We start from the raw sequence: 27,984 nt of genomic DNA on the forward strand, positions 1-27,984 counted from the left end.
ACTTTAAAATCCCACTAGTGGTTGATAAAAATGGTGCTCTCACTGAATAAGCATTAACCTTATGGAGTATTGTTCATTAATATTGTTCAACATTGATTAATAGATTTTGAGGGTGAATTTTTAATTTAACAATGCTGATTATATGTGTAATCATCATTTATATATATGTATTACAAATTTTATATTTTTACGTGGTGACATTTATCAGCTTTTATCTTTGTGATTTGTGATTTGTTTTCACTTTATAAATATGTTTTGTAGTTCAATGAGAAATTTTGTAAAAATACAAATTTCATTTTCTTTAATGTATAAAAATATGAGTAGAACCAAAAATATGTAAAAGTTATCACATTTGTTTACATTGCTAATTTCTTTTTATTCCTTATTTATCCACTTACTTTTGAGTCAGGGTCTTCTATATTGCCCATTTGGTCTCAAGTTCCTGGAGCAGCTAGAACTAGAGATGTGTGTCATCATGGCTGGCTAAATTTATTATTCAAAAAATAAAAAGTAGGTGGCAGTTTAGGGATCAGGAAAGAGAGACACCCCCCCCAAATTGTACATTTTTACTTCTACACTGTGTATAGCTTTGTTCACAGATGGTTTCTTTTACTTCTACATTGTGCAGGAATTAAGTTTTAGATAGAATTGAACCTGCTCAACAGCTGAGGGAGACTAGAAATAATGGGTCCATATCCTATTACACTGTCATATAGCTCAAAAAATGGTGTAGCTGCCACTTTGTAAATTGTAGAAAGTATAAACCAATCTTCCTCTGGAAGCTGAACCAGAAAAAACTTCTCATGATCCTTCGCTTTGTAATATGTGTGGAAATATAAGGAGTCTAAGGAGGTTCAAAATTTGATCTCTATCAATTACCAATACAGTCACTGATGGCCCAGGACTCCATCTTGATGACATAGCACGTCTGTCATTAAGTGTTTTAGTCCTTCAACTTCATCTTCTCCTAAGTTGAGCTGATTACCAGGTAATTTGAAGAAATTTATGTTCCCAGCTATAGCACTAGCACATGGGGTAGCTGATGCTTCTCTACAATCAGAACTTCTTCTGTGATCCTCTTTATTCCAATTTTATCAAAATTTCCCCTCATATTCTGAAACCTGGCTACAATGAAACTAATCCCCAAGAGGAGCTCTTTTGTTTCAAAGGTATGACTGGTAAAAGGGTAAAGGTTGGTAGTGTGCTCCAAGGTAAGGAGTCTGATTGGTTGGATGGATATATTTGTTGTTGAATTGGTAGATCTCCTGGGGCCAGTCAGTCAGCCAGAGAGTATTTAGGCCAGATTGCTGGTGAGCTCCTCTGGCATTGGCAGTGAGCTAAAAGTGGGAAGCAAGGGAGACTTTCCCTGTGTGGGCAGTGGTTACCTGAATCCTGTTCAGCAGCTGGAGGCATCTATTAACATAAGAACACAAGAGGAGGCATCTGGCCCACACTAAGTAGCAATGTACATATCAAGTTGCTATATGCTTTAATTTGAATCTTAAATGTTCCAGAAAGGCCCATGTGTGAAGAGCTTAAACTCCATGCCAGGCATTGTGGCATACACCTATAATCCCAACAACTCAGGGGGCTGAAGCAGGAAGATGACAAGTTCAAAGCCAGCCTCAGCAATTTAATGAATCTGTAAGCAACTTAGTGAGCCCCTAAGCAACTTAGCAAGACCCTGTCTCAAAATAAAACATAAAAAAGGGGCTGGGGTTGTAGCTCAGTGGTTAAGCATACCTGGATTCATTTCCTAGTACCAAAAAACAAAACAAAAAAAACCAAAATGTGTTTAATCTTCAGCCCATGTTGATTTTGGGATGCAGTAGAATCTTTGAATGGTGGCCTAGTAGGAAGTATTCAGGTCATTGAGGATATGTCCTGAAAATGATTATGAGACCCCAGCATCTTCCTCCTTGCTTCCTCAACAAGAAGTAAATGGTTTTGATTCACCATGTGCTCCCTACTTTTGCCATATAGCAACTACACTGGGGTCTAAAAGAAATGACTCCACCTGATCTTGGAGTAGAAACTCTAAAACCATGAGTCAAACTATAACTATTCTCTTTATAAACTGATTGTCTCAAGTATTTGTATAGTATGTTAACTTTCATCATTGTGACAAAATATCTGAGAATAACAAATTAAAGGAGGAAAGATTTGATTTGGCTCATGGTTTCAGAGGGTTACATCAATGCTATGGGTCTGTGATGAGGTACAGCATCATGACAGAGAATGCATGGTAGAATAAACTGTTAACACAAGGGCCTTGAGGAACATTTGAGATCCAAATTATAGTATATGTAACTTGATTTATAACAAAAGTAGCATTACTACTCAGTGTGGGCCAGATGCCTCCTCTTGTGCTCTCATGTTAATGGATGACTGCAGCTGCATAGTGGAACAGAGCTGCTACCTCATGGTGAGAGAGAGAGGGAGGGAAGGAGGGAGGGAGGAGAGAGAGAGAGAGAGAGAGAGAGAGAGAGAGAGAGAGAGAGAGAGAGAGAGAGAGAGAACACAAGAGAAGAGAGGGGTGCATGTGTGAGTGAGCATGAGGAAGAACAAGATATATCCAATGGCATGCTCCCAAACACCCATTCCCTTCAACTATGTTTTTCAATCTAAAGTTTCTACCTCTTCCCAGTAGTCCCTTCAGCCATGAATCCATCAATTGATTAATCAATTGATGGGATTAGAGATCTCATGATTCAATTACTTACCAAAAGCTCCATGTGGGGAAGGCCCAAGACGTCTATATTTAGATTCCCACATCAAGACTTCTAGGTAGTTATGTTTTAATATATAGTCAAGGTCATAAACACCCTGATTCAGAATATGTAGTCAAGGTCATAAATATCTGCTTGTGAGCATGTGCTCACTATGTAACCTATTGGCACCGTGCCTTCTTTGTTTGGCCTGCACATAGAAAAGTCCTATGGAACATTCAGGGAACTACTGCTGCCTTCAAATAAAGCATGTCTACTATCTCAACTAGGTTTGTAACTTTTTCCAACTGCCAGAATCCCAAATCTTCTTCCTAGGGTCTGAGCCCCTCCAGGACACTCTCACTTCCTCTGAATATTGATACACTGGGGACTAAGCCTTCAACCCATGAGCTTTTGAGGGACATTCCAGATTCAAACCATAACACACATCATAAAAATATCTTTTTCTAGTCTTTCTGTTCTCTCCCAATGTTTTGGTTTTCCCTGACCCAGCTAGCACTGTGTTAATTACTGTTTTATGATGAATCTTTATCTCTGGTAAGGCAAATTTTATTTCATTATTATTCCTTGATGTTTTCTTGATTTTATGCATTTGTTGTTTCCAAGTGAGTTTTAGGATCAAGTTGTCCTCTATTAATATCCATTTGGAACTTATATTGGAATTCCCTTGAATTTGTTGGTCAACTTGGGAACAATTGTGAACTTTAAAATATTTTCTGCATATTAACAAGCATGGTACAAGTTTATATAGGTTTCTTTGATAGCATAATCAACTGTTAATGATAGCAATTCTGATTCTTCATATTTAATCCATAGACCTTTATCTTTTCCTTTTTTATATCAACTAGTATCTACACTATGTGCTTAACAGAAACAGCAACAGAAGTAATTCTTGTTATTTTCCTAACTTTATAAGGAATATTGTATTTCAAATATTTTATTATTAACGTGTCCACTATTGGTTTGGAGTTGATAGCTTTATATTAAGGAGGATTCAATGCATTCATGGTTTTCTAAAAATGGTTGTTTCATTCATAAGTGGGCATTGGATTTTCTTTTTTTTAATGTTTTTTAGATGTTGATGGACCTTTATTTCATTCATTTATTTAGATGTGGTGCTGAGAATTGAACCCATAGCCTCACACATGCTAGGCAAGTACTCTACCACTAAGCCACAACTCCAGCCCCATGGGCATTGGATTTTCAAAAACAATTTTCTGTATCCACATTATCATTTCATACTTCCCTTTTAATCTTAAAATTATTATTTATAGAAACAGATTTTCTAATATTGAAAGATCTTTGCATTCCTGGATTAAGCTACATGTGGTCATCATGTGTTTTAAAATACATGTTTGATTTGGTTTGCTAATATTTTACTTATAAACAGTATATCTGTATTATAAATAAGATTGATTTGGTTTTTTAATATTAGTAGTTATGATTTTGAATATTTTGTTTCCAGTATATCACAAGTTATATCTTCATTCCATGTATTATTAACTTGCCTTCTCTTTTCTCTTTCATGATCACAATTAATATGTGGTTTCCATATGTTACTAATCTTTTCAAAGACTGGATCCAATACTAGTTTGTTGATCCTTTGTATTATTAATCCTCTGCATTGCTTCATTTTTAATTTAACTAATTTTCTTTATATAACATATATATTATTTTGGTCTTTATAATTTCCTTGTGTTTTCTCATTGTCTTAACTACTTGAGATTTTGAAACTTAGACTTTTTAAATGCCAGCATATCAAGTAAGCACTTATTGATATATTGCTATTTTAGCTGAATTCCCTGAGTTATGATTCATAGCTCTTTCATTATTTTCACTCTTTTTTTTCAAATTTCTATTACAATGTTTTGTTTGGCCCATGTATTGGACATTTTATATTTTCAGATGCATAAAATGATCCATTCACATTTAATATTTACAAAAAATTTATAAATATATTTATATATGTAATTTCATATATTATTTTCAAATCATGAATGACAATTGGGCCTTTTTCTTTAAAGTTAATTTTTCTGATATACAAATAATTGATCCAGCTTTGATTTTATAGGTCTTATGTTTTTATTACTTTTTATTAATTTTTAAAGAAATAAATGACAGCAGAATATATTACAATTCTTATTACACATATATAGCACAACTTTTCCTATCTCTGGCTGTATATAAAGTATGTTGACACCAATTTGAGTCTACATACATGTGCTTTGGATAATGATGTCCATCACATTCCACCATCCTTGCTAATCCTCTGCCCCCTTATTTTCCCTCCCACCCCTCTGTTCCATCTAGAATTCATGTTCATCATCGCTAGCAATAGAGAAATGCAAATCAAAACTACTCTAAGATATCATCTCACTCCAGTCAGAATGGCAGCTATTAAGAATATAAACAACAATAAGTGTTGGCGAGGATGTGGGGGAAAAGGTACACTCATACACTGCTGGTGGGACTGCAAATTGGTGCAGCCAATATGGAAAGCAGTGTTGGGGATTCCTTGGAAAATTGGGACTGGAACCATCATTTGACCCAGCTATCCCTCTCCTTGGTCTAGATTCCAAAAGACTTAAAAAAAGCATACTACAGGGACACAGCCACATCAATGTTTAATGCAGCACAATTCACAAAAGCTAAACTGTGAAGCCAACCTAGATGCTCTTCATTGTATGAATGGATAAAAAAATGTGGCATAAATACACAAAGGAATTTTACTCAGCAATAAAAGAGAATAAAAATCATGGCATTTGCAAATAAATGGATGGCATTGGAAAAGATAATGCTAAGTGAAGTTAGCCAATCCCCCCTGAAAAAAATTGCTGAATGTTTTCTCTGATATAAGAAGGCTGCCTTATAGTGGGGTAAGGATGGGGAGCATGAGAGGAATAGATGAACTATGGGTCTTATGTTTTTATTCATCATTTTGCTTTAAGCCATTTTATTGCCAATGGATTCTTTGAAAAGAGTATTGATTTTTTAATTCCTTTTTGTGAATATCTGGCTTTCAACCTGATAGCTTAATCAATATATATTTATTGTATTTACTAAACACTCAAATTTACTTTGTCATCTTATTTTATCCTTTCCACCTACCATTCTTTTTTTTATTTGCTCTTTACTTTCTTGTACTCTATTAGATTATTTAAATTTTCTTTATTTGTAGGGGCTTTTGGAGAATTAGCTTATAAGTCTACTACCTACTGTTCTTTTTTTCTGTTACATGTTCTGTTCTCTTTCATGAGAGGTAAGCCAGGCATCTAAAAACTATTATTTTATTTTGTTCATGAAATTAGTGCATCATTTACTAGAAGTCTGTAATTCATGTTTTTAATCCAACTAGAATTTATCTTGGAGGATGGCATAAAGCAAAATACTTATTCTTGCTAAATTTCCAAATTGCCAATGAACTATTGCAGCATCATAATTGAAGAATTCTTTCTTTTTGCATTGATTTACAATGGTACCTAATAATGTACTCATTCTTGTACAGATTAGGATCTATTTTTCAAGACATTTAGAATTTCACATAGATATGTATGTTTATTATTATTCTAATGATTGTAACTTTATAATTAATTTTTGTACCAAATAACATCCTACCCTCCTCATTCTCCTTTGTTGTGTAACATTTTACTAATTCATATAGTTATTGTTCTGGATAAAAAAAAAAAAACTTTTGTCAAGTTCAATGTCAAGATCATTGTATTGTCTTGAGCAACTATTAAAAAAAAAGAAAGAGGAAAAAAAATGGTTCAAGGGGCCAGGGTTGTAGCTCAGTCATAAAGTGCTTGCCTAGCATGCGTGAGGAACTGGGTTTGATTTCCAGCACCACATAAAAATAAAAACAAATAAAGTAAAGGTATTGTGTTCACCTACAACTAAAAAATAAATAAAAATAAAATATACTTCAAGTTTTCCTTTTTAACTCATCAGATGTGAGTGTTATTTTAGGTACATCAGTAAAGTCATATATGTTATTCATATATATTCTCTACTCTTATTTATTGATAAATATCTTGGGCTACTATTTTCTAGATTAAAAATATATAATGTGAGAGATCCACTCACACCGGCCTCTATAGGGCCTGGGCATACAGCAGGCCGGGTGCACCCCTTTCCTGGTAGGGCAGACACTCACCAGAGCCTAGCCTCTGGTGCATGACCATCCCTTCTGGCCAATGCAGTACTGCCGGAGCTAAGATCAAGCCCAGATGGCTCACAACAGCCCATGAGGGATCCAGGATTTCAGTAGGCCAAGTTCACCCCTCCCCTGGTGGGTAGATACTGCCAGAGCCTAGCCTTTGGAGCAGGACTTCCCCTTCCTACTAGCAGACTACCGCAGGAGGGACCCACCCACTCCAACTTGCTCAGGTCCCAGACACAGATTGCAGTAGCATCCATTGAGGGACACCAGCAGGGTCGGAAAGCCCAACATCAAGGTGCTGTACAGACAATCTGCACAGGTACTACAAGAATATAGGGTAGAAACTGTAATATCTCAGATCCACACTGCAATAAAGGAAAACACATAGACAACATGAAGAAAACAAGGGAGGAAAGTGCCCCAAACAAATCAGGACACCATAACAACAGAACTATGGACAGTGAAGTTGATGAAATGTCAGAGAAGGAGTTCAGAAGGTTCATAATTAAAATGACCTGTGAATTAAAGAATAACCTAAATGAGCAAATACAGGCAAAAATTGATCACTCCAACAATGAGATAAAAGAGCAAATACAGGTAGCAAAATATTACTTCAAGAGAGAGGTAGAGACCCTGAAAAACAAAACAGTCAGAAATCCTTGAAATGAAGGATACAATAAATCAAATAAAAAATTCAGTAGAAAGAATAACCAACAGACTAGATCACTTGGAAGAAAGAACATCAGATAATGAAGACAAAGTATAAAATCTGGAAAATAAAGTTGATCACACAGGGACGAAAGATAGAAACCATGAACAGAACATCTAAGAATTATGGGACAGCATCAAAAGACCAAATCTAAAAGTATTTGGGATGGAGGAAGGCACAGAGTTTCAAACCAAAGAAATGCACAATCTCTTCAATGAGATAATATCAGAAAATTTCCCAAGCATAAAGAACTAATTGGAAACCAAATACAAGAGGCTTACAGGACACCAAATGTACAAAATTACAACAGATCTACACCAAGGCACATTTTAATGAAAATGCCTAGCATACAGAATAAAGACAGAATCTTAAAAGCTGCAAGAGAGAGGAATCTGATTGCATATAGGGGGAGACCAATTTGTATCTCAGCAGATTTTTCAACCCAGAGCCTCAAAGTCAAGAGATTGTGGAACAACATATAGCAAGCTCTGAAAGAAAATGGATGCCAACCAACAATCTTATATCCAGCAAAACTAAGTTTTAGATTTGATGATGAAATAAAAACCTTCCATTATAAACAAAAGTTAAAAGAATTTCCAATGAGTAAACCTGCACTAGAGAACATCCTCAGCAAAATATTCTAAGAAGAAGAAATGAAAAACAATGATGAAAATCAACAGAGGGAGGGATTACACTAAAGAAAAATCTAATCAGAGGAGAAACCAATTCATGTTAAATACCAAAAATAAACAAAAATGGCTGGGAATACAAATCATGTCCAATAATAGCTCTGAATGTTAATGGCCTAAACTCACCAATCAAAAGACATAGACTAGCAGATTAGATCAAAAAAAAAAAAAGACCCAACAATATGCTGCCTTCAATAGACACATCTCATAGAAAAAGACATTCACAGACTGAAGGTTAAGGGTTTGAAAAAAATCACAGTCCCTTGGACTGCAGAAGCAAGCAGGGGTTTCCATCCTCATATCAGATAAAGTAGACTTCAAACTAAAGTCAATCAAAAAGGATAAAGAAGGACACTACATACTGCTCAAGGGAACCATACACCAACAAGACTTAACAATTATAAATATATATGCCCCAAACAATGGAGCAGCTGTGTTCATCAAACAAACTCTTCTCAAGTTCAAGAATCAAATAGACCACAACACAATAATTTTGGGTGACTTTAACACATCTCTTTCATCAGAAGATAGATCTTCCAAACAAAAACTGAAAAAAGAAACTCTAGAACTCAATAGTACAATCAATAACAGGCATAACTGACATATAGAGAATATTCAAACATTTAATGAGAGAACATACTTTCTTCTCAGCAGCACATAGATCCTTCTCTAAAATAGACAATATCCTATGCCACAAAGCAACTCTTAGCAAATATAAAAAATTTAGAGATACTACCCTGCATTCTATCAGAGCATAATGGAATGAAATTATAAATCAATGATAAAATAAGAAATAAAATCCACTCTAACACCTGGAGACTAAATAGTATGCTACTGAATGAACAATGTGTTACAGAGGACATCAAGGAGGAGACTAAAAAGTTTTTAGAGGTGAATGAGAACACAGACACAACATATCAAAATATCTGGGACACTATGAAAGGAGTTCTAAAAGAAAGTTCATGCATGGAGTATATTCCTTAAAAGAAGAAAAAGTCAACAAATAAAAGACTTAACACTACATCTCAAAGCCCCAGAAAAAGAAGAACAAATCTACATCAAAAGCAGCAGAAGACAGAAAATAATGAAAATCAGAGCTGTAATCAATGAAATTGAAACAAAAGAAACAATTGAAAAAATTGACAGAACAAAAAGTTGGTCCTTTGAAAAATATAAATAAAATTGACAGACACTTAGCCATGCTAATGAAGAGGAGACAGAAAAATCACTATCATATATGATGAAAAAGGAAATATCACAACAGACACTACAGAAATAAAGAAGATAATTAGAAATTATTTTGAATACCTGTACTCCAATAAAATAGAAAATATTAAAGGCATTGACAAATTTCTAGTCATATAATTTGCTCAAATTAAGTCAGGATGAGATACACAATTTAAACAGATCAATTTCAAGTGACGAGATAGCAGACACCATCAAAAGTCTACCAACCAAGAAAAGTCCAGGACAGGATGGATACACAGAAAAGTTCTACAAGACCTTTAAAGAAGAACTAATACCAATACTCTTCAATTTATTTTAGGAAATAGAAAAAGAGGCAGCACTTTCAAACTCATTCTATGAGGCCAACATCACTCTGATTCCAAAACCAGACAAAGACATATCAAAAAAAAAAAAGAAAATATCAGACCAATATCTCTAATGAACATAGATGCAAAAATTCTCAATAAAATTCTGGCAAATCAAATACAAAACATATCAAAAAGATCTTGCACCATGATCTAGTGGGATTCATCCCAGGGATACAAGTTTGTTTTAACATATGGAAATCAATAAATGTAATTCATCACATCAATAGATTTAAAGATAAGAATCATATGATCATCTCAATAGATGCAGGAAAAGCATTTGACAAATCATAGCACCACTTAATGTTCAAAACACTAGAAAAATTAGGGATAACAGTAACCTATCTCAACATCATAAAGGCTATCTATGCTAATCCCCAGGCCAACATCATTCTAAATGGAGAAAAATTGAATGCATTCCCTCTAAAAACTGGAACAAGACAGGTATGCTCTTTTTCACCACTTCTATTTAACATAGTTCTTGAAACGCTGGCCAGAGCAATTAGACAGATAAAAGAAATTAAAGGGATACACATAGGAAAAGAATACCTCAAATTGGCATTATTTGCTGATGATATGATTCTATACCTGGAATACCATAAAAGTTCCACCAGAAAACTCCTAGAACAAGTAAATGAATTCAACAAAGTACAAGATATAAAATCAACACCCATAAATCAAAGGCATTTCTGTATATCAGTGACAAATCCTCTGAGAGGGAAATGAGGAAAACTACCCCATTTACAATAGCCTCAAAAAAAAAATAACTTGGGAATCAACTTAACAAAAGAGGTGAAATACCTGTACAATGAAAACTACAGAACACTAAAGAAAGAAATCAAAGACCTTAGAAGATGGAAAGATATACCTTGATCTTGGATAGACAGAATTAATATTATCAAAATGACCATACTTCCAAAAGCACTCTAGAGATTTGATGCAATTCTAATCAAAATCCCAATGGCATTCCTCATAGAAATAGAAAAAGTAATCATGAAATTCATCTGGAAAAATAAGAGACCCAGAATAGCTAAAGCAATCCTTAGCAGGAAGAGTGAAGCAGGTGGCATCACTATACCAGACCTTAAACTATACTACAGAGCAATAGTAACAAAACCAGCATGGTATTGGCACCAAAACAGACTGGTAGACCAGTGGTACAGAATAGAGGACTCAGAGATTAACCCACAAAACTACAACTACCTTATATTAGACAAAATTGCCAAGAACATGCATTGGAGAAAAGATAGCATCTTCAACAAATGTTTCTGGGAAAACTGGAAATCCATATGCAACAAAATGAAATCAAACTCCTATATCTCACCATGCACAAAACTCAAAGTAGATCAAGGACTTAGGTATTATACCAGAGACCCTGCATCTAATAGAAGAAAAATTAGTACCCAGTCTTCATCATGTGGAATTAGGCCCCAACTTCCTTAATAAGACTCCTGTGGCACAAGAATTAAAACCAATAATCAATAAATGGAATGGGCTTAAACTACAAAGTTTCTTCTCTGCAAAATAAACAATCTTTGAGGTGAATAGAGAGCCTACATCTTGGGAGCAAATCTTTACCCCTCACACATCAGATAGATCAATAATCTATAGGGTATATAAAGAACTCAAAAAAGCTAAACAACAAACAAACAAACAAATAACCCAATCAATAAATGGCCCAATGACCTGAAGGGACATTTCTAAGAAGATGATGTACAATCAATCACTCAACAAATATATGAAAAAATGTTCATCATCACTAGCAATTAGAGAAATGCAATTTAAAACCTCTCTAAGATTTCATCTCCCTCCAGTCAGAATGGCATGATCATGAAGATAAACAACAATAAGTGATGGTGAGGATGTGGGGGAAAAGGTGTACTCATACACTGCTGGCGGGACTTCAAGTTGGTGTAGCCAATATGGAAAAAAGTATGGAGATTTCTTGTAAAATTGGGAATGGAACCACCATTTGACCCAGCTATCCCTCTCCTCACTCTATACCCAAAGGACTTAAAAACAGCATCCTACAGGGACACAGCCACATCAATGTTTATAGCAACACAATTCACAATAGCTAAACTGTGGAACCAACCTCGATGCCTTTCAATAAATCAATGGATAAAAAAATGTGGCATATATACACAATGGAATATTACTCAACAACAAAAGGGAGTAAAATCTCGAATGCCATTCATTTACCGCAGGTAAATGAATGGCATTCGAGAAGATAATGCTAAGTGAAGTTAGCCAATCCCCCGCCAAAAAACCCCCAAATTCCCAATGTCTTCTCTGATATAAGGAAGCTGATTCATAGTGAGGTTGGGAGGGGGAGCATGGAGGAACAGAGGAACTCTAGATAGGGCAGAGGGTTGGGAGGGGAAGGGACGTTACATGGGGTAATTAATGGGATTACAGGCATGCACGCCTACATGCAGGTCTCTTATTTTAAAATCCACTTTCTTCTCTTGCTTGTTTTGATTTTGAGCTGAATTATTGTTTTTCTTAGAATTACTTATATCTACTCTATATCCTAAGTTCTTGCATGTTGAAAGTAATTCTCAGATACCTTTATGTTTTGAGGATAGCTTGAATGGGCATAACATTTTTGGTCATAATTTCTTTCCCTGAGAATTTTAAAATATTGTTATATTATATTTTAGCAAGAGAATTGAGACCATTCTGAGTTCTTATTTCCATTCATAAGTGATTATTTTGCACGGATGCCTTTAGAAGCCTTTGTTTAATTTTGAAGTTAGCTACTTTCGCAGATTTGTTGATAATATTTGTGCATTATGTTTTCCAGCATAATATGAGTTCTTTTTATAATTAAATTATCAAGTGTGTTGGACATTATGAATTCAATAATCAAATTTTTTTCACCACTGTCTTTATACATATTTTATTGGATGTTTCTTTCTTGTCCTTAAGTTACATATTAGGTATACCTCATAGATTTTTGGTCAATTTTAGGCATTAATTTTTTAAAAATCTAACCTTAGGTGTCAAAATATCCAATATATAATGCTGGGAATTGAATCTAGGTCCTCATATATGCTAGGTAATCTCTGTATCATTGAGCTACATCATTAGCCCCAAATCAAATATAATCTAAATAAAATCTTCTTCCTTGCATCTAAACTAAAATTTATTATCTTTCTCTAGCCAGGCTTGGAAATTTTCATTCAATTCTGCTTCTACATGGGTCATAGGGAATAAATGAAGATTTATATGAAATAACTAAATTCCAGCAACAACTCCTCATCATTGTGACAATCAAAAACACCCCCTATACTTTTACAGATGTCCTCTGGTAGTGGTTGTCCACCTGGATGATTTTGTCCACTAACGGACAGTGATGACTAATTTTGAATTCAACTTGACTGGATTAACAGATAGCCAGTAAAGCTTAATTTTCATGTGTATCTGAAAAGGTGTTTCCTGAGGAGATTGTCATGTGAGTTGGTGGACTGAGTGGCAAAGATTCACCTTCAATATGAGTGGGCATCAAACATGGCTCAAGGCCCAGATAGAATAAAAAGGTGAGGAAAGATTAATTCCCTCTCTTTCACTTTCCTTCTAGGATATGCTTCTCCTTCCCTTGTACATCAGAGTTCCAGATTCTCTGTCCTTTAGATTTCTGAAGTTATGCTACCAACCCCCAATCCCTCCTTGGTTCTTAGTTTTCAGTCTCAGACTGAGAGTTATACTGTTAGGGTCCCTGGTTCTAAGGCTTTTGGACTTGTACTGAACCATGATACTGGCATCTCAGTATCTCCAGCTTGCAGATAGCCTATAATAATACTTCTAAGCTTCCACAATTGTGTAAGCTAATTCCTAATAAATCCATCCCCTCTTGGTTTTACCTTAAAACTTTTTATAAGAGATAGAGATGAGAGAGAGAGAGAGAGAGAGAGAGAGAGAGAGAGAGAGAGAGAGAGAGAGAGAGAGAGAATTTTAATATTTATTTTTAAATTTTCAGCGGACACAACATCTTTGTTGGTATGTGGTGCTGAGGATCGAACCTGGGCCACACGCATGCCAGGTGAGCATGCTACTACTTGAGCCACATCCCCAGCCTGGTTTTATCTTTATAGAGAACACATGGATATTTGAAAACATCTAGAGGCAATATTGATGGTCACAACTACGAGGCCAGGAATGCTTATTGATATCCTATAGTTTATAAGACAGTCCCCACAATAAGGAATTATGTAATTCAAAATACCCTTAGTGATTAGGCTTGGAAATCCCTGTTCTAGGGGTGGAGGGTTGTACCAACCTTGGTGAGAACCACTGGAATACTGACCAGCAATGAAGCCTATGTTTTTTTATTGATTTAAAAAAGTACATGACAGTGCAATGCATTACAATTCTTATTACATGTATACAGCACAATTTTTCATATCTCTGGTTGTATATAAAGTAGGTTGACACCAATTCGTATCTTCCTACATGTGCTTTGGATAATGATGTCTATCACATTCCATCATCCTTGCTAATCCCCTGCCTCCTCCCTTTCCCTCCCTCCCCTCTGCCCTATCTAGAATTCACCAATTACTCCCATGACAAGCCTGTATATTACAGGTGTTTATATAATTATATCATAGAACTGCATGCTGATGATCTTTTGCCCACATGCCCCCATTGATGGAAGAATAATCTATTATTCCCTCATTTTGTCTTTTTATTTTGCTATTTTACAGTTATAAGAGAAAGCAAAGATCATTATGGTTTAGATGTGAGGGGTCTCCCAAAAAACTCATGTGTGAGAAAATCTAAGAACATTCAGAGGTTAAATGAATGGGTTAAGAGCCTTAACCCAATCAGTGAACTAATGCCCTGATGGGGATTACCTGAGTAGTAACTGAAGGAAGGTAGGGTATGGCTGCAGGAGGTGGGCATTAGGGGCATGACGTTGGGGTATATTTAGTATTTGTCAAATGGAGTCTCTCTCTGTTTCTGATCTTGATGTGAGCCGTTTCCCTCTGCCATATTCTTTTGCCATGATGCTCAGACTCACCTCTAGCCCTGAGGAATGGAGCTGGCTGTCTATGGACCAAGAACTCTGAAACTATGAACCCCCAAATAAACTTTTCCTCCTCTAAATTTGTTCTTGTCAGGTCTTTTAGTCATAGCAGCAAATAAGCTGACTAAACCAGAGAGACTATATTTTATAAACCATAAGGATGTACACCTCCTTTATATTACCTTTAATATTACCAAGGATCTACTATTGAGGCTTGTATTCTACTCTTAGGATCTTCATTCATCTAGGTCCAATTTTCTCCTCACTGAACAACCTAATTCATTGATTGGAACTTGAGTCTCTACTGAGATTTTTGTTGTTGTTATTTCATTGAGGATGTAATTTTTTCTCCATTTCTCTTTCTCAATATTGTTTTCAGCTGGTTTCAGAGAAGAACACCAGTGTCACATTTGCTTTGACACTTGTAACTTGAAGTTATTTATACTCAGTTGTTACATTTTTCCTTGTTACTTGAAATGAATCTTTTATATGTCCTACTTTCTAACAGGTTATTTCTGGTAGAAGAAATATTTACTTTATATATTTAGTTTGAAACTGGTTACCATATTAAATCATCTTAAGAATTCTATTAATTTTTCAGTGGAATCTCACTTTTAGGTAGACAGTTAACAAATACTGAGAATTTTGGCACCTATTTTCAAATGATTAAAGCTCTTGTATCTTTTATTATGTCTTATTTAATTGGTTAAAACTTTTACAGGTATATTTAATAATTGAGGTGATAAAGGCAAAACTTCTATTAACATTGGGAATTCAACTAATACTTTATCATTATTCAGTCATGCATTTATTTCTTCATTATTTCTTTTGAATTATGCACTAGTATTGTGTTAGGTACTGTGTACAGTGATGAACAAAAGTAATCCCCATTTTCATGAAGTTAACGATTTCATGGTAATACAGATATTTATCAAGAAATCATGAAAATACACTTATAATCACAAATTATAAAGAAATCTAACTTAAACTACAGGTCAGGAAAATCTAATGTGAATAAGAAGCATCTAAGTCAAGTACTGAAGAAAAAGTAGGAGGGAGCAAGAGACAAAGAGCATTCCGGACAGAAGGAACAGTATGCACCAAGCCCTTGAGATACATTTGAGGAAATGAGAAAGCTGGAAGGGCTAGGTCTTATTGGGAAGAGAAGAGTACTGGCAGGATATAAGGGTCACAGTGGTTGGTAATTCAGGGACTTGTTAAAATTTTTTATTTTATTTATTTTCTTTTAAGTTTATAAGGATAGGTAGTAGTATGATTTGGAGAGATGAGGATCACTGGAAAGGGAACATAATTTCTTTTGATGTTGTGAGAAAATTGATTCCAGTCCTGGACATAAGCTTGAAACACCTGTGAGAAATAGAAACGACAAACAGAAATATATACATATCTGAAAGTCAGAAGAGAGGTTGTAATAACATTAAAAAGAAACTTTAGAAAGAGCAGCCAGGAACTTTGAAAGAAATATAAGGAGTTTCAAATATACGGTAGTTAACTCAGTCAAACATTAGTATCAAAATGGTCAAGATGAGAACTGAAACATGGTCCACTATTTTAGCAACATACAATTCCACTAGATTTGGCCTTTGATAGTATGAAGACTACTTTCCTATTATAATTAAAGGAAAGTGGGAAAATATGAACATGGATGCAAGTGGTTTTGAAGATTTGGTATAACAAAATGGATTCCTATCTGAGGGTTATATTCTATATATGAGTCAAAATCTTCCTCAAGAGTGTGATTAGCAGGAAGAAGGTAAGTTTGGTGGGTTGGAAGAAAGGGACTACTAAAATCTAGTTCTTGAATAAAGAGAAAGAAAATTCACTAGGGAAAACATAAGTTTTTTTAAGTGTTTAGTGACAAATTGATAATTTGTCATAAATTTAAAATTTTCCTGTCCCCAGAATTGTCTACATTAAATCTAAACCTTTAGTTAAAAGTCACAAATCACATGACTGGTAGTATTTATGTAGTGTTGATACTTTACTGGCAGTGCAAGAGAAGAAAGAAAGAAAAACAGCACTTAAATTTGTAAAAAGCCAATAAGATGTTGAACTATAATTTGTGGAGAAATTGAAGCAGGAGGGGACAGATAAATAGAACAAATTGAGAAGAGGTCTTGATGAAATAGACCTTTTTCCACAAAGCTATGTAAGCAAGTGAACTTAAAGAACATTATATTGTGCTGTGGAGTGGAATGTCTGATTTTGTGATTTCAAAGTAGATGCCACTTCTTGTGAAGAATGAGAGAATGAAAAAGTTTGTTTCTGGTTCTTTTGCAAAGGGAAAGTAAGAGCTCAACAAACATTCCTATGTGGGTAGTAAAAGATGTCCTGCAAGTTTCATTTTGCCTGTTACTCATCTTACATTTCCTTTAAGTGAGTTGAAGCAAGTGTCTTTGATATTAGTTGCCTGGCTCAGGTACCTTCTGAAGGTACTTCAGATTATATAGAAGATTGCCCCAGTTTATCATTTTTTATGAAAACCTTAAAATGATGATTCATTTTCTTGACTTTCTACTTGGGGTCCTTTGAAACCCATGCTCCAAATCTTTTTGGTTCTTTCCCGGCTGTTTTCCCATGCTCTTTCATTTCCTGAATTGTACAGTTTTACAAAAACTGAAAAAAAATGGAGACCAAAATCCCTATTTAAAAAGATCTATAACAACATGAAGAGTTTCAGTATTAAAAATGGTTTCTGCAGAATTCCCAGGAGTTCATTTTCTTCTTTTGCTTAGCATAAACTAAGCCTACTGCAGACTGGTGGGTGTCTTGGCAGCAAACATAGGATTAGACATTCAGAGAAATTTCTGTGAGACTACAAAGCAAGTAACAGAGCTTAAACTCTTTCTGAAATCTTTTTGTTTCACAAGCCCACAAGTGATGGTGCCTGGGCCTATAGTTTCATTAATTTTACTAATTTTCTATTGAGACTAAACCTTGTTAGCTCTTCCCCACTTCTTGAAAGTAAATAAAATATGGTAATAGATTTCAGGATGAATGGTTCTGCTTGTCTTAACCTAGGTGAGCTCCAAGTCTTGTTTTATGCCCAAGGTACTTTCTTTCTTTGTGGTTCTGTGCACATGAAGGGGTTTCCACTAGTCTCTTCTTTGATCTTTCTGTTGGTGACTCTCTCCTAGTACATTTACATATATAGTTACCACTTTTATGCAGTCACACTGATGTTATCCTTAAATGGCTAATTTTGTGTATATCCCAGATATAATTGCCTCAAGGGCACAGTCCATGTTGTCTATATTTTTAATCCCCTATGTAAAAACTTAATAATAAAATATAAAAAGCCATAGTCACATTGATGAGATCCTTCCTTATCTCTCTTGTAAATGTTCCCTGTGCTTTGAGGAGAAAAGTAATTCATTACAAAACTAGTTCACGTAAACATTTAGTCAAATCCAAAAATATTGGACCCTCCAGGGTCTGTTTTAAGCTCAACACACAATATTCCCAATCTGACTCCATATTCCCCACCCCTTCTCTATTCTTTCAGCAAAAGTAGCTGATAGTGAATGAAGTCAAGTTACCACTTTGGAAGTCAATAATTACCTTTGCCTTCATAACTGCTGCTTTGTTGATTTTTAAAATATTTTAAACTTTAAATTTATTATAGTAAAGTGGTTAACATGTGATTTATACTCAACATATCTTTAGGTGTGAAATTCAATATTGCTAACTATAGGTACAATATTGTGCAGAAAATCTCTAGAAGTGACCCATAACTGAAACTTTGTTCGTGTTGATTAATAACTCCCCATTTCCCTCTTCTCCAATCTCTGGAAATTAGTTTTCCATTATTTGATTCTGTGAATTTGACTATTTTATGTACTTCACGTAAGTGGAATCATTCAGTATTTGTCTTCTGAATGACAGTTCAGTAACTGTATGTTCACAAGTTTGATCCCCACTGAGGCACGTGTCAGAATTTCCTTCATTTTTAAGGCAGAGTAATATTTCATTGTATGGATGTAACACATTTTCTTTTTCATTCTGTAGTGAAACATTTGGATTTCTTTTACCTTATGGCTATTGAGAATTTTGTTTCTATGAACATGGGAATGCAGATATCTCTTTTAGAGCCTGATTTTAATCTTTTTGGATAAATATGCAGAAGTGGGATTGAAAAATTATGATAGCTTTAAAATTAGGTTATTTGTTTTTCTGCTATTGCATTGTAGGTGTTCCTTTTATATTTAACAAATTATATAAGATATATGGTTTTCAAATATTTTCTCCCATTCTGTAGATTGCCTTTTTACTCTGTTGATTGTTTCAAGGCACAGAAACCTTATAGTTTGATGTAGTTCCACTAAGCTATTTTTTCTTTTATTGTCCATGCTTTCACTATTGTATTCATGAAACAATTGACAAATCCAACATTAAGAAACTTTTCCTCTGTGCTTTCTTGTAGGAGTTTTTTATAGTTCTGCTTTTATATTTAAGTCCTTAATGCATTTCAAATTGATTTTTGTGTATCATATAAGAATAGGATTTAATTTCATTCTTTTGCATGTAGATGATATCCAGTTTCCCCAGTACCATCTGTTGAAGAAACTATCCTTTCTCCCAATGAAATAGACACTACTGTCAATGATCAGTTGACCCTATGTATGTGTATATTTATTTATTTATTTGTTTGTTTGTTTATTTATTTATTTCTGGGCTGTATTCCAGTCTTCTATATATCTGTCTTTAAGTCATACTTTATACCACACTGTTTTAATTATGACAGTTTTGTAATATATTTTGAAATTGGAAGTAATGATATCTTTAGCTTCATTCTTCTTTCTCAAGATGGCTTTGGAGGGGCTGGGGTTGTGGCTCAGAAGTAGAGTGCTTGCCTGGCATGTGTGAAGCCCTGGGTTTGAATCTCAGCACCACATAAAAATAAATAAAATAAAAGTCCATCAACAGCTTAAAAGAAAGGAAGGTACTTAGTTTTGTGAGAAGACTCTAGAAAATTATGTGGCTATGCACTAGATGTCCATCCTTATCTCTTGCATATTTTGATGATTATTATAACACATAAGCTAGTTAATAACCAGATATAAGCTTGTGTACAGGGCAAGGACTATAGGCCTCATGTCTATTTTCTACTCATAATCTAGGGAATGTTCAATAAATTCAATTCAATCCAATCACTTTTTACTGTGTGCCTACTAGATGTTAGGTTTAACTCAAAGGTTTGGTACATAAGAGCAAATAAGAGAGGCAAGATTCTTGTTCTCACTGAGGTAATAGTCTAAGGAAGGACATAGTTACCAATCCAATTATCATGTTGTATGGTAGGTGCTCATGAGAAAAATCTTAGAGTACCATGCCATGGGAACACAGAAGACAGGCATCTGATCCAGTCAGCATGAAATGGTGGGTCATGGACATCTTTCAGGAAGAAAGTTTGTAAAATCTACAAATCTTTTTGCTACCCTAATTCAAGATCCATCAATAAAATTATGTGATCTTAAAGAAGTCACATATACTTTCTGTGTGTCAGTTTTCTCATTTGTAAAATAGTATCTATCCTCTCTAAATGGATCAAATGAAGGAGGGATATGAAATTTGTTTGGAGAATTAATGCCATCTTATTTTCTGTTACTACCAGGTCACAGTAACATTTCTATTACTACCTGAACCAATAGAAACATATAAAGAGTGCATTTTTTAGGCTCTATAGTCAGTTCTATATTAAACTATAGTTTTACTAATGGAAAAATGACTTCAGCTGTCTAAACCTCATTTTCATTATTTATAAAATAGAGACACCATAGGATTGTTGTGAAGATTAAATGAAATAATGTGTGTAAATTTCCCAAAACATTTCCTGTGCACTGACTGATACATAGTGACTATTCAGTGACTGTTGGTTACCATTGCTGCTGCTGCTAATAGTGTTGTTGCTGTTTATGATGATGATGATAATGATGCTAAGTACCACATGTGTGGTATCTTGACACATAGAAATTATAGATATTATTCATGATATGGGGTGCTAGATATTTCTTTCATAATTTTATTCTGTCTGTGGCCAGGGGTGACATCTTTAACTCCATTGTCTACCATCGATTCCCTTTTTATAGCCAACAACTGGAAAAGAGTCCACCAAGACTCTGCCGATTATCATTATCTTTTTTTTTTTAATTGGGGATTGAACCTAGGGCACTTAACAACTGAGCCACATCTGCAACCTTTTTTTTAATAGTTTATTTTGATACAAAGTCTCATTAGGTTGATTAGGACTTTTCTAACATTGGCTTTGAACTTGTGATCCTCCTGTCTCAGCCTCCCAAGCACTGAGATTATAGATGTGTGCCACCATGCTTGGTTCTCTATCATTATCTTATACCTGCTAAGTAATCACCAACACTCTTATAGCCTTAATCACTTCTCTTTATATCAATCATAAGTTTCCATCTTTAACTTCTATTTTACTGCATATGTCAGTGATTCCCATTACACATTAGAATTATTCAGAGATATTATAAAACTCCCAATGACAAAAATGTACACAATAATAATAAAATAAAAATGTCTGTCATAGGAACCAGGAGTTATCATTTTTAAAAGTTCCCCAGGTGAATCCAATGTGTAGTAAAGTTTGAAAATCAGTGACCTAGGTCCATGTCAATACTTCTAACTTTTTGTTTGAGATCTGGACGATCCATTAGCTTTTCAAACTTAATTGTTGAGAGCCACAGCCGAAGGGGCCCCAGCAAACTTCCAGCTGCCAGCAAACTTCCACTGCAAGCTGATGATTGGCTCACAGCAGCCCCAGCAAACTTCTAGCTGCCAACTGATTGGCTCCTCTGCGGTGATGCTCATTGGGTTGTTTCCCCGCCCTTTCAGACCACAGAGCTGCTCATTGGGGGACTTGTTTTTGGCTCTGCCCACGTGACCCAGCCAATCAGCCTCAAGAGCAGGAGGAGTGGGGGAGGTGGAGAGGCTTGTGGGAAGCCAGTGGTGGCAGTTGGGCTCTGAGGGTTTTCCTGAGGAGCTGTGTGGTGGTGTGTGTGTTCTAAAAATAAAGTTCATTTCTTTTAACAATTGGCTCCTGAATTGTGCCCAGCTAGACTGCGGCACTTAATTTGTCCAATACTCATCTCATTAGGTTTGCCCTCACCCTTGACTCTGTCTGCTAATTCTACCAAATATCATCTTTTTATATTAAACCTGTTGGCTGAGCCTCAAATTTAGGAGTTACCAATCAGCCAAAACAAAAACAAAACACTACTGTAGATTAAACTTCTGATATAGATCATCTTGGTCTCTTTCTAATACCAGACTTATTTAAAACTCTATTTCATTCTTGCTTGTGTTATCACAACACACAAGAATAACACCCTTTATAGAGTTTAGATTATAAAAGTCAATGAAAAACTCTTAAGAATCCCTTTAGAAGCTGACATCATGCTGAAAATGGTCCTATCTAGCCTGCAGTTGCTGTAGAATTGAAATAGATCACTCTTCTTTTAAGAAGTAGATAATGCAGTTAGCTGGAGTTTAGGAGCAATGTTATAATAAGACAAAATACATTTATTTTAATTATAGAATCACACACACAGACAGCATGGTGAGATGCTCACAATTTGTATGTTAGTCAGATTTTCATCATTATGACCAAAATACCCACTAAGAATAATTTATAAGAAAAAAAAGTTTATTTGGAGTCATAGTTTTAGAAGTCTCAGTCCATGGCTGACTAACTCCATTGCTCTGGGATGGAGATGAGGCAGAGTATCATTGAATAAAGGCATGAAAAAAGTAAATTGCTCACCTAATGGCACCCATGAAGCAGAGAGAAGAGACTGGGGTATAAAATATAATCCCCAAGGGCAAGGTCCCAGTAACCCACTTTATTTAGCCATGTTCCACCTGCCTACAGTTGTCACCCAGTACAGGAGTCCTTTAAAATTATTATTCCACTAAATGGATTAATGCAGTGATTAGGTTATACCTATCATAATCTAATAATTCCATGTCTGAACATTCCTGAATTTTCTATAATGTGAGTTTATTAGAGCACACCTCATATTCAAACCATAACATTATGAGAGTCCCACATGGACATGAGAGATCAGTCAAAGAAATGATGCAATTATGCTTCCATCAAAGGCTCACTTAGGGTATAAATTTCTCAAGTGGAATGGTAAACAAAATATATCAAAATGCTTTCAAAGAAAGTTATGGAATATATGTAGTAAAATATATGTAGGTTAAAGGTATGTTTGTGTACTATGCCTTTGCATTTATAGTGATTTTCCCCAACCACACACACATACACACACATTCCTGCTCTAATACACATACACACTTCTAATTCATTGTACACACAGTTGACAAGGTTAATATTTGTGAACCACAGTCTTGTTCAAAATTTATCATCAGTACTGCATTATCAACTAAATTAAGTATAAGTCCCTCAGTCTGTCATTCAAGACCCTTTGTGATCTGGCTCTGAATATGCCTCTTCAGGTTTACCAAGCACTACTCCCCTTCATGAATCATATACCTCAGCCAATGTGAAGTATCTGCTCTAATTTTGCTACCCTGATACATTTGCTAATGTAATCTATTCCCTTTGCCTGAAATACTTCACCATCATACTATCTACATGTGATTAATACTATTTATACTCCAAAACCACACATCAAATGGAAATTGGAAATTTCTCAAAGAACTCTTTCCTCTTGCATATCTATCTATCTATCTATCTATCTATCTATCTATCTATCTATCTATGCATCTATTGATCTATCTATATATTATCTATACACATTACATCTGTATCTACTTATATATCTTAACACATATTGGATTGTCTTCCTGTAAAATTTGAACATATCTTCATATGGATACATATCACCGACACTCCCTGGAAATATATGTCACAAATCAGACATTTACTGACTAAACAAACAAAGCATTATCGTGAAAAATGATTTCAGAATTCTTGCTCCTACCTCTCCCTGACCCTTGCTTCACTATTATACAATGTCTTTCAGTGTTATTTTAACTTACATATTAATATTTCCTTTTTGAGATTACCCAGATTTTAGAAGATAAAAAGAAATTACAAGCACTGCAATTGTAGGAAGCACTGTGATGAGGGTGAGGTGAGAGAGAAACTAATTTAAGTTAATTTAATTACAGCATAAGAAACATGACTTAAATGCCACCATTAGGCTCAAATATAATCATTTGGAGGAAGTATAAGAATTGAACATTATTCTTCTACCTTACCCAATGGAAATAGTCATACTCATGTAGCTAAAGGACTGCATTGTATCAATTTATTTGTGAAAGCAAATGCAAGAAAAATAAATGCATCTTAACACATTCATCTTTAGGTATGGGATTCTAGAATGCTTTTGCATGACATTGGAAATGTCCATTAGAATTTCTTCACCAAAATTGCTAGGACAGACCATAATATCCAGGTACCTGGGAAGGCTCCTGATGCCTTAGAGAAAGCAAAATCTCAATAAGTATCCTGTTTCTTTCTCTCTTATTTCCAGAGTACATTTGCTGCATTGTTGTCAGTACTAAATAAAAAGTATAAAAATCAAAAACAGGTCAGAGAAAATAGGGACAGGTAAACAAAGCCTAATCAGTGAAGAAAAAAGTAGTTTCAGATTCAAGTATTTGTCAAGTCCTACTTTATGATAAGAACAGAAACTATGTGAGTTGGCATCATCCTGGGTAAATTCAAGAGGTGTTACACAGTGATGAATCCAGACCAGAAGTTTGAAGGTTGGGCCTGTCTGCTATTTATATGTTTCTGGAAGGCACTTAAAGACATGGTTCTCAGTCCAAAATAGAATAAAGTAATGAAAATTCATTGTAGTAATATTTATATCATTTATATACCCTGATTAAAAGTGTCTTTGAACATCTGGAATCTTTGCTAACAAGGATGTGCTAAATGTTCTCATCAGGGATGTGGCTTCAAAATGGCATAGCCTATTGTAATGCTAAGTGACAGGGGTTTTAAAATTTAAATTTTATTTCTTATTGCTTCTAATTAGTTATACATAATAGTAGAATGTATTTTGACATATTATACACATAAGGAGTATAACTTCCCATTCTTCTGGTTTATGTGATGTAGAATTACATTGATTATATAATCATATATGCACATAGAATGGTAAAGTCTGATTTATTCTACTATCTTTCCTAATCCCAGCCCTTCTCCCTTCCCTTCATTCCCCTTTGTCTAATCCAAAGTACTTCTGTTCTTCCCTAGCCCCTCCTCTTATTGTGAATTAGCATCTGCATATCAGAAAAAAAAATCCTGCCTTTTGTTTTTAGGGATTGGCTTATTTCACTTAGCATGATATTCTCCAGCTCCATTCATTTTCTGGAAAATACCAGAATTTAATTCTTCTTTATGTCTGAGTAATATTCTGTTTTTATATATATAACACATTGTGTTTATTCATTCATCTGGTTTTTATTTCTTCTAATTGGTTATAGATGACAGAAGAATGCTCTTAGATTCATTGTACACTAATGAAGCACAATTTTTTTCCTTCTCTGGTTGTACATGAAGTAGGGTCACACCATTTGTGCAATTGTATGTGTATCTAGGGTAATGATGTCCATCTCATTCTACCATCTTTCCTACCTCCGTGCCCCCTCCACTCCCCTCTCTCCCGTTTGCCCAACCCAAAGTTCTTCCACTCATCCTGTCCCATGCCACCCCCCTGCATTATGGATTAGTATACATTTATCAGAGAAAACATTTGGCCTTTGGTTTGGGGGGATTGGCTTACTTTGCTTAGCATGGTATTCTCCAACTCCATCCATTTATCTGCAAATGAATGGCAGTTATCAAGAATACAAGCAACAATGTAGCAAGGATGTGGGGGAAAAGGTACACTCATACATTGCTTGTGGGACTGAAAATTGGTGTAACCAATCTGTAAGGTAGTATGGAGATTCCTTAAACAACTTGGAATGAAACTACCACTTAACCCAGCTATCCCACTCCTTGGTCTATATACAAAGGACTTAAAGACAGCATATTACAGTGATCAATGTTTATAGCAGCACAATTTACATTAGACAAACTGTGGAACCAACCTAGTTGCTCTTCTGTAGATGAATGATAAAGAAATTGTGGTTTTATATACACAATGGAATATTACTCAGCATTAAAAGAGAATAAAATCATGGAATTTGCAGGTAAATGGATGGAGTTGGAGAATATCATGCTAAGCAAAGTAATCCATTCATTGTTAAAAGGTATTTAGGTTGGTTCTACAGTGTAGCTATTGTAAATTGAGCTGCTATATACATCTATGTGGCCGTGTCACTGAAGTATGCTGATGCTAAGTCCTTTAGGTATATGCCAAGGAGTGGGATAACTGGGTCAAATGGTGGTTTTATTCCAAGTTTTCTGATAAACTGCCATACTGCTTTCCCCAATGGTTGCACCAATTTGAAGTCCCACAGTAATGTATCAGTATACTTTTCCCCCGTATCCTTGCCAACATTTATTGTTACTTTTATTCTTGAAAATTGCCATTCTAACTGGAATGAGATGAAATCTCAATGTAGGTTTAATTTGCATTTCTCTAATTACTACTGATGTTAAATATCTTTCATATATGTGTTGACTGATCATATTTCTTCTTCTGTGAAGTGTCTGTTCAGTTCCTTAGCCCATTAATTGGTTATTTGTGCATTTTTTTTGATGTTAAGTTTTTTGAGTTCTTTATATATCCCGGATTTTAATGCTCTGAGATGCAGGTGGCAAAACTTTTCTCCCATTCAGTAGGCTCTCTGCTCATATTCTTAATTGTTTCCTTAATACAAGATTTTTTTGATGGATGAGGAAATGAATCAGTGTTAGAATAATTTTCTTTACTACTATATTGAAGTGCTGTCATGGGTACAAGTATTGAAACCACAGCATGGTAGTTTTATAAGTTAATCTATAGTTTGACTGATTATCTTAATGATAAGAGTATTATAATAATGAGGTCTTTTTATTCTGTTCACAGATTGTAGCCCAAATCTTGATCAACCTCTGTACAAATATAGTGATGCTTATAAAGAACAGTTAAGATAGCATAGAATTTTTCACTATGGTATATCTTTACAGATTCAGAAATATATTAAAATATTGGACTTGAACATGGCACAACTCTATTATGTAGAAAATAAGCATACTGTATTAATAAGAATGATCCAAAACATCAGTGGCTTAACACCACAAAAGTATATTTATTACTTAGAGAGAGTCCACTATGATTCCCAATGAAACCAATATTTTGAGATGAAACTTGAGTCTCTGCTTCTGGTGGTGGATGGGGTCTTCATAAACATGCAGGCCAGTGCAGCCAAGAAGTGTTGCAGCTCTTAATGGTGGGTTATGCCCTCCAGTGTGGCGGCAGACCCCAGCAGCTCCCTGTCAATTTCTTTTTTTTCCTCAGTTCTTATCTTGTGATTTCAAACAATGAAATACGCAGAACAGGATGAGTGAGTGTAAGAGTAAGATTTATTGAAGAATGCCAAAGGAATAGAACTCTTACAGTGTAAAAGGGAATCCAATAGCAGGTTTTATCTGTCTGAGTGTGCTAGTCTAGGGGTTTTTATAGCACTTGGGTCCTGCTATGGGTCCAAACTTGTGCTAATTAGCATTTGGAAAAGTACTAAGTCTGATCAACTCTTGAGTCCCAACTTCCATATAGGTCTTCTCCACTTCCATTTTCTCCACCCAGGTCAGGAAGTGAGAGGTTGAGGTTGTTGGATGGTCTATGCTTACAGGTTCTGGGCTGCAGCACTGCATGTGGTGGTCTTCTGCAACAATTATCCATATCATGCCCAGATCTGGCTGCCAAAGGGTGACAGGTTGGCACTCCTTGGCTTGCAGTGCCTCAGGCCCACCACACCTGCATGGCAGGCTCCATGCAGCAACAAACCATGCTCACTGCCTGTGCTCCAACCACCTGGGTCACCACTCCACTGTTCCCTGTTCTGCTGCCACTTCTCATCAGGGACCAGTAGGCTGGCTGAATGTTTTGGCAGCTTGGGAACCAT

General features: G+C 35.2%; 1 pseudogene; it reads right to left on the reverse strand.

The window, feature by feature from the left end:
* Positions 1-638: 638 nt before the first annotated feature.
* On the reverse strand, positions 639-27,984 carry LOC101972828 (cleavage and polyadenylation specificity factor subunit 5 pseudogene; annotated as a pseudogene).

Source organism: Ictidomys tridecemlineatus, chromosome X (assembly GCF_052094955.1).
Source record: "Ictidomys tridecemlineatus isolate mIctTri1 chromosome X, mIctTri1.hap1, whole genome shotgun sequence".
In the NCBI taxonomy this organism is placed as follows: Eukaryota; Metazoa; Chordata; class Mammalia; order Rodentia; family Sciuridae; genus Ictidomys; species Ictidomys tridecemlineatus.